Consider the following 8,958-nt stretch of genomic DNA (forward strand, 5'->3'; position numbering starts at 1 on the left):
CAAAACTTATTTTTTCAGAATGACCGTTATCACAGATCATAAGTAACTCAGGGGTATGGTATGTTACCAATCCAGAGGAGAGAGCAGAACCGTCAACTGCTCTTACTTTTTCGGGTTGCGGTTTTTTAATGAATTCGATCCCACAAGCCTTGGCTAAGGCTATGTCAAGGAAATTGCCAGTAGCTCCGGAATCGACCATGACCGACAACGCTTTTCTATATTGTGGGGATAAAATAAGCACTACTGATATAGTTAAATGTCTAGATATCGAGGTGAGGGCATTGGCCAGAAAAGATGAGACCTGTAGACAGGATGGACTTGGAAGAACGGTCCCTGTATTTTCCAAGTCTAGTAGTTTTCCGATTGTACTACAGATATTGTCTTGTTCATGGGAGATTTCTTAACTGCTCGAGTTTTGACAGGACATTCTTGGGCGTAATGTCCATCCTTCCCACAATAAAGGCATAGGTTCAACCTTCTCCTCTTTTCTTTCTCTTCTGATGATAATGGGCCTCGTAGGCCTCCGATTTGCATTGGCTCGCTGGTGTCTTTCCCTTCCTTTTTATCTATTCGGGGTATTTGGACCCTAGAATAGTCTACTTTGACTTTTTCCCCTTTTCGTTCGTGCAGCCGGTGTTCCAATTTTACTACTAAATCTATGAAAGATGCACAGTCTTCAGGGGGATCTACTATTTGAGACAATATATCTTTGAGCTCGTCTCTCAACCCTCTGTAAAACAATGAAGTTCTCTTAGCCTCGGGCCATTGTGTTTCAGTAACTAGTCGGTTAAAGGTTGTTATATAAGTTAGTAAATCTTTGGAACCTTGTTTTAATCCTAGTAGTTCGTTATCACTAGCCTGCATGTAAGAATGTCTGGCAAAGAGACGTTTCATGCTGTCCTTAAATAGAGTTAAATTATATAATATGAGGTCATCATTTTCTACTAAAGGAACAGCCCATAAAGCAGCATTCCCTGATAAGTAGGATATTATAAAGGCCACTTTTGCAGCGTCGTCAGGAAAAGCAGCTGCCTTACTTAAAAACTGCAGATGGCACTGATTCATAAAGACAGCGAATTTACCACTGTCTCCAGTGAATCTTTCTGGCATGGCTAATGGAGTTTGAGGAGCCGTAACTACCGTGACATTCACGGGGGGAGGAGGTGTTGTGTTGTCTAGAGTGGATGTACTCGTGAAAGAAGGAACATGAAAACGAGCAGGTTGAATGTAGGGTTTTTTGTAAGAGGAACTACTGTCTGCAATTAGGGAATTCTGACTACGTAACATATCTATCTCTAAGACCAGTCTCTGATTTTCTGTTTTTACGTCTCTAAGTTCTGCTTGTAAAGTGACTAGTGCATTAGCTAGATCTGGCAGGGATAATTCAGTAGCATCTGCTGCTGCTTCTAGAGTCACTTTATCCATGCTTCGCTCGGGGGATTGTAAAAACGTGGGCTTGGCTTTCTATCACGACTTGCTTGCCACACCAATCTGCAATCCTCAGGAGCGAAGCTATTTCTCACCTTCCCGGAGGAGATCGCAAGCCCCTACAGTATTATAGCAGCAGGCTTACAGATACCCACAGGGAGCGATGAGCAGACTCGGAACTTCAAAGGAACTTCAAAGGAACTCAGCGTGGGAGGGAACCATGATAGTAGTTACTGTGTAAAAGAGAAAGAACATATCATTAATCTTTACTGCAGCGGTATAATGTACGGAATGGGAGATGCAAGAGCTAGGCTACTAGGAGAAGGATTGTGTATGGTCTCCACTCACCTGTGGTAGTATAACGCAGGCCAAAAAGAAGGAACAGGAATTCACGTGATAGTCCAAGAGAGGCCTGTGTTACTAATACTCTATTGTGACTTCATTTGGTACTCTTCGTATTACAGTCATACAGAGTGTCTTTTTTAGAGAAGCCAAGAGTAATGAATGTCCACAAGTCCTTGTGTGAAATAAAGCTGAGTTCAAAAGAAAAAAATGAAGGATATAACACAACTGCCAGCAGGAAAAATAATGGCGCTTCAACTTGTAGTGCACTTCGCGATGTGATCGCTAAATATGGCGTTCTAATTCAGAGTTCACCAAAAGTAATTACTCTTCGTTTATCGAAGATTTGAAGTCTTTGAAAAATGAAAAAATGAAGGACATTCTTGCCGGCGAAACGTTCGTAGCAAGGCTCACCTAAATCAAAACGTACTGTCTTTGTTCCGGTCTTTAAAGAATTCACAAATTATCCGGAGTGGAGCAGGATGAAGAACGTATGACTCCGGGGGTTCGCGGAGCTTCAGATACACTGTCAGCGGCACGCAGGGATACAATGTTGCAAGGTTTCCAAGTAGCAAGACAAGAGCGATCTGCTGTCAGTGGTACGTAACTCTCCAAGGTTTACTGAGTGAAAGGCGGTATGCCTTCAGAGGCATGCAGAGTTTCAGAGTTGCCGAATCCACAGTAATCGTCGTAATAATCACAGGCAGGAATCACCAGAGATTGAATTCGCAACGGGCAGGGTTCTCAACGGATCGAAGAAGCCAAGCAATTACAGTGAGAGGCGTGTCTCTATTTAAAGAGCTCGAAGGCTCTGATTCGCTGTCAAGCATCATGGGACCACTCGAGTGATTTGATTCGTTGTCAGGTCACATGGGACTACTTGAGTGATCTGATTCGTTGTCAGGTAGCATGGGACCACACACAATCACTCTCACCCTCTCAAGGCATTATGGTACTTGTAGTGGAATATGGAAAAGTGTGTTTTAAGACGTAGTGCGGGTAACAGCCACTAGGTACCCAGAGGCAATTCCCCTTAGTACCACTACAGCACCTGTGGTGGCAAGAGCCCTCTTGGGAGTGTTCTCAAGAGTGGGTTTCCCTAAGGAGTTAGTTTCTGACAGAGATGCAAACATTATGTCTAGTTACGTGACTGCAATGTGGAAGGAGTGTGGAGTGAACTACACATTCACCACACCCTATCACCCACAATGCAATGGTTTAGTTGAAAGATTCAACAAAACATTAAAGGGTATGATCAAGGGTCTCCCAGAAAAGCTTAGGCAGAGATGGGACATCCTACTACCCTGCCTTTTATTTGCATGCAGGGAGGTTCCTCAGAAGGGGGTTGGCTACAGCCCTTTTGAACTTCTGTTTGGGCATCCTGTAAGAGGCCCATTGTGTCTGGTGAAGGAGGGATCGGAGTTACCTCTCAAACACCCTAAACAGGACATAGTGGACTATTTACTTGGTCTCCGCTCCAGGATGGCTGAGTATATGAAAAAGGCAACTAAACACCTTGAGGCTAGCCAGGAATTACAGAAAGCCTAGCATGGCCAAAAGGCTGTACTGACTGTTTACCAGCCAGGACAGAACGTGTGGGTGTTGGAGCCTGTGGCCCCAGCAGCAATCCCTTCTGTTCAACACTGTTGTTGAACATAAGGGAGAGGTTACCTATTTGGTAGACCTAGGAACTCCCAGGAGCCCCCATAGGGTGCTTCATGTCGACAGAATGAAACCATATGTTGACAGGGCAGACATGGGCTCGATCATGGCTACTGATGAAGGACAGGAGGAGGAGAGTGACCCTCTCCCTGACCTGCTCTCACAGAACCCTGATGATGGGTCAGTAGCTGGTGTAGCCTTGGCAGGCAGCCTCACTGATCAGCAGCAAACTGATTTCAGACAGGTGCTCAATCAGTTCAGACATATGTTCTCTCTGACTCCAAGTCAGACCACCTGGTGCACTCATGAAGTGGACACTGGGGACTGTCTGCCTGTTACAAATAAGACTTACAGGCAACCTGATCATGCCAGGGACTGTATCAGGACAGAAGTCCAGAAAATGTTGGATTTGGGAGGTATTGAACCCTCAGATAGCCCTTGGGCTAGTCCAGTGGTCTTGGTACCAAAGCCTCACACCCAGGGTGGTAAGAGAGAGATGAGGTTTTGTGTTGACCACAGGGGTCTCAATCAGTCACTAGAACTGATGCTCATCAAATCCCAAGAGCAGATGAGCGTGTAGATATGTTGGCCTCAGCCAAATTTCTGAGCACATTTGATATTTACAGCTGGCTACTGGCAGATCAGATTAGCTGATGATGCAAAGCCAAAGACAGCATTTTCTACCCCTAGTGAGCACTATCAATTTGTGGTATTGCCCTTTGGTTTGAAGAATGCACCTGCCACTTTTCAAAGGTTAGTGAACAAAGTCCTAACAGGCCTGGAAGACAATAGTGCAGCATATCTTGATGATATTGCTGTCTTTAACTCCACCTAGAAGGATCACCTGGTCCACCTGAGAAATGTTTTGGAGGCCCTGCAGAAGGCAGTCCTAACTATCAAGGCTACTAAGTGCTAGATAGGGCAGAGTCAGGTTGTGTACCTGGCCACCTTGTAGGTGGAGGCCAGGTTCAACCATTGCAGAGCAAAATCCAGACCATCATGGAATGGGTTGCTCCAACTATCCAGACTCAGGTTAGAGCTTTCTTGGGCCTGACTGGGTACTACAGGGATATGGTTCCATTGTGACACCCCTGAATGACTTAACTTCTAAAAGAATGCCAAAGAAAGTTCAGTGGACAGTTAGCTGTCAAAAGGCATTTGATGACCTGAAGCAGGCCATGTGCACTGCACCAATCCTGCAAAGTCCTAACTACTCCAAATAATTCATTGTCCAAACAGATGCTTCTGAGTTGGGGCTGGGGGCTGTGATATCACAATTGAATGATGAAGGTCAGGACCAGCCAGTAGCTTTTATTAGCAGAAGGCTGACCTCTAGAGAGAAATGTTGGTCAGCTATTGAGAGGGAGGCCTTTGCTGTGGTTTGGGCTCTAAAGAAGCTGAGGCCATACTTGTTTGGCACTCACTTCACTGTTCAGACTGACCATAAGCCCCTCTTATGGCTAAAACAGATGAAGGGTGAAAACCCCAAACTTTTGAGGTGGTCCATTTTTCTACAGGGGATGGACTATACAGTGGAACATAGACCTGGGAGTAACCATGCCAATGCAGATGGACTCTCCAGATATTTCCACTTAGAACATGAAGACTCAACTGGTCAAGGTTAGTTTAATGTCCCTGCGTTTGGGGGGCGGGGGTTGTGTAGGAGAGTAGGATCTGCTTACTATGGTTACCTCCACTTTTTGCTGGTGTTTCACTGTTTCTCGACTTTAGTCTGGCTGGGGCCCTGCCGTTCAGGACCCCAGCCTAGCTGCTTCCTCTCTAAAATGATTGCATGTACTTTAGGTACACTCCAGATTGGTTACTGGGTTACCCTTGTGAGTCCGTAGTATATGGTACCTTAGGTACCAAGGGCATAGGTACCCCAGAGGCCTACCAGGGGCTGAAGCATGTATTATGCCACCCTTGGGAAGCCTTCCAAAATGGCACCACAGGTCTGCTACTGCAGCCTGGGTAAAGTGGTGCATGCACCCCTTACTAAGATATAGGTTACCTATATCTACCTTTAAATCACTGACACATATAAACCTATAAGTCACTCCTATGGCAGGCCTTATCAATCCTGAAGGCAGAGTGCTTGGTTTTGTGTGAGAGGGTGCCCATGCATGAGCTGGGCCCTTCTGCAGCTTTCAGAGCCTATTCTCTGAGGCTGTTCTGTGATGCAGCCAGACCATATACTCTTAAGTGCATTATTACCTCGCGGTTAATGCTAACTTCGGAATGGCTGCATGGAAACATGTCGTGTTTGGTGTCAAACACTTTGGAATCCTACCCCCGCCCCCCCCCCCACCCCGCCCCCCCCCCGCCAGTCCTGGCGGTGGGGGTAGAATTCCACCCTTCTAGAGGGAGAGACATTTACACACTGACCTGACCGGTAATAGTTTAAAAGAGCCCTGGCATCACAAAATGGATGCTGCAGCCACAGACACGGGTCTGACCTCCTGCTGCTGGATGAAACTCCAGCAGGGGAGGCCTGGACAACAGGCTTCCTGTCACAGGGAGGTGTAACCACCTCCCAGACAGGCTTCAGTGTTTTGGGGCTGGGTGGGTGCAGTCAGAGAATGCTTTTCAGACACTGCTGGCTGCACACTTGGTGTCCCTGTGCATATCTCAGTTCAAACCGGTTGCAGGGGCACTCAGCCCCTGCTCTGGCGCGAAACTGGACAAAGGGAATGGGTGTAACCACCCCTCTTCCCAGACCCTCCCATAGGTGGGTCTCCAGAGTATGTCCAACCCACTTTCTTAGTATAAGTATGGGACCTCAGTCCTTAAGACTTCAGATTACACCTGGATGAAACTCTCCAACATATATCCTGGATCTTCGACATTCTACACGACTAGAAGACGGAAGAATCTCCCTTGGGGTCAAGGAGTGACTCCCCTGTTCTAACAAGCACCAAAGAAGCATCTTGCCAGTCTACATTCCCGAGGCTCTCGCCACTCAGGACACGGACTTCCAGACTTCTCAGAGGCCGACACGAGACCCGCAGCCCTCACGAGTGACGTGGGACCGGAACTCCTGGACACTGTGCAGATTTGCTAGTGCATCCACTTACCAAGGTTTCCCGAAGTTGTGCATTGGGCTACTTGTAGTCCAAGCCCCGAGCACCATCTGCACCGAAGATTGTGGGCCTACACTCCATGAGTGTTCCGTGAGCCCGTTTCTAGCATTTCTGCTCGTGGCCCCTTCGTGATCCCTAGTCCGTCGACTGGTGGGTCCCCACGAAGGTAACTCTTCTTTCCTTTGGGCTTCCCTGTGCCCTGACTCCCCCCCCCCACCCCAAGGGGTGAGTCCATCAGACCTTGCTGGTCTGCACCGAAGCCAATCTCTGCTTTCTGCGTGGGCTTCTGTTGCCAAGTCTTGTAGGGTCCAATCCGGAAATCGACACCGCAGCACTCGACATCATTCGTGGGACAGCTCGAATCCAGCACCTGGTCGTCGTCGACGCCTCCTGGTCCTCGTGGCTGAAGAGTCAAGCTTCACCTTTTCACCTGAAATCACCTGACATCGGTGGGCATCCACTCATTGCCTTCCTGGTCACAGGTTAGTGACCCAGACTCTGTCCCCTCTGCTTTCAGGTTCTTCACATCTCCGATCCACCCGGACACTTCGCACTTGGTATACTGCAGCATTTTTCAGCAGCTCGCCATAGAAATCGACGACGAAACCCGACACGAAAAGACACCTATGCACTCGGCTTCCCTGGGTGAGGTAACTCGAGTACTCCGGTGCTGCCGTGGGTATTGACTCTAGAACTGCCTAGTTCTAAAGGGGTTTGCTCCAAGTCCTCTTCTAAGTGTCCTTAATCTGTAATTTTCCAACCGCGACTTTCTCAATAGAAGTTAATGGTGATTCGCAGCTGTGTTTAGACACTGCACACGTCCCCCGTGGGTCCCCTGTGTCACTACATTGGGTTGTTCCTGGTGGCCCCAACGGTTCCAAAGGCTTTAGGCCTTGTATTATGTCAGTCGTGGTTCTTATACCACTTTCTTAATAGATGGTTTGGTACGCCCTAAGGCTCAACGTATATTGTGCTAATTTACTGTGTGCTAATTAAGTTTACAGAATGTACTTTTGCCTCCAGCCTCATAAAGAGACTAGAGGGATGTGTTTAGAATACATACATATATTTTATATTTATACCTGGTGTGGTTCTCCTTTCATTTGGTCATTCGTGAGATTATAGACTGGTAAAAACAAGCTGCTTTACATTCCTTCAAGACTTAGCCTGAAGGCTGCTCTCCACAGCTACAACTAGGATAGCTTTCTTTATAGGTTATCTTTAAACCTACCATCAATAAGGGTCCTTTGGACTGGTGCAAGGTGCCTACTAGACTAGTGGACAGCATATGCCAGGCCAACTTCTCACAACGATCTTCCTTGATTCGGCGTGGATCCATTTGAAGGTCTTTCAGAGTATGCAGAGGTTATGGAAGCAGGTGGATGCAACGGCGTTGGTCTGTCAGGTCACAGAGAGGGAGGAGTCGAAATGATGCAGAGGTTTTGGGCGTGGTCTGTGGGGGTAGGGGGGGCTGCATGGGACAACACCAGGTGTTGTCCCATGCAGAGGGAGAGGGTACGAGGACCTCTGTCTTCTCTGAGTTCAGCTTCAGGCAGCTGCTGCTCATCCAGGATGCGACATCCTTTATTCCTTCCTGGAAGTTGAGTCTGGTGGTTATTGGGTCCTTGGTGAGGGAGAGGATGAGCTGGGTGTCGTCTGATGATGGCGGCAAGCGGGGCCATGTAGATGCTGAAGACCGTAGGGCTGAGCGACGATCCTTGGGGTACTCTGCAGTGGATTTCCATGGGTTTGGAGAAGAAGGGAGGAAGTCTGATTCTTTGGGTTCTGCTGGTGACGAAGGTGTGGAGCCTGTCAAGGGTGGTACCCTGTGCCGGCTTTGCGGAGTCTGGCGGTGAGTGTGTGGGGGGAGACGGTGTCGACGGTTGCAGAGAGGTCGAGTACGATTAGGGCTGTGGTGCGTCCTTGGTCGAGGAGGGTGCGGATGTCTTCTGTGGCGGCGAGTAGAGTGGTCTCAGTGCTGTGGTTGCTGCGGAATCCGAATTGGGAGTTTTCTTTGATGAATTTCATTAGTTGGAGGTTGACCATCTTCTCTGTGACTTTTGCCACGAAGGGGAGGAGGTAAATGGGTTGTAGTTCTTGAGATCCGATGGATCTGCTGAGGGGTCTAACGTCTGCGTGTTTCCAGTCGTCTGGATAGATGCAGGTGGCATTGATTGTGCGTCGTAGTTCTGTAGCGATGGTGGTGGCGGTTCTGTGGAAAACGTGTGTGGGCAGGGGTCCGTGGGGGCTCTCGAGTGGATGCTTTCATGGTCGATGCGGTGTCTTCGGTAGTGACTGGAGTTCAGGAGGAGATGGTGGGCTGGCTGGCATTGCTGGAGGGGGGAGTGGTTTCAGATTAGGGTGTATGGTCGCTGAAGTTGTCGTAGAGGCCCTTGATTTTCTGATGGAAGTAGGAGCCAAGCTTGTTGCAGAGGTCCTGGGAGGG

Source organism: Triturus cristatus, chromosome 4_1 (genome assembly GCF_964204655.1).
Source record: "Triturus cristatus chromosome 4_1, aTriCri1.1, whole genome shotgun sequence".
NCBI classification, from domain to species: domain Eukaryota; kingdom Metazoa; phylum Chordata; class Amphibia; order Caudata; family Salamandridae; genus Triturus; species Triturus cristatus.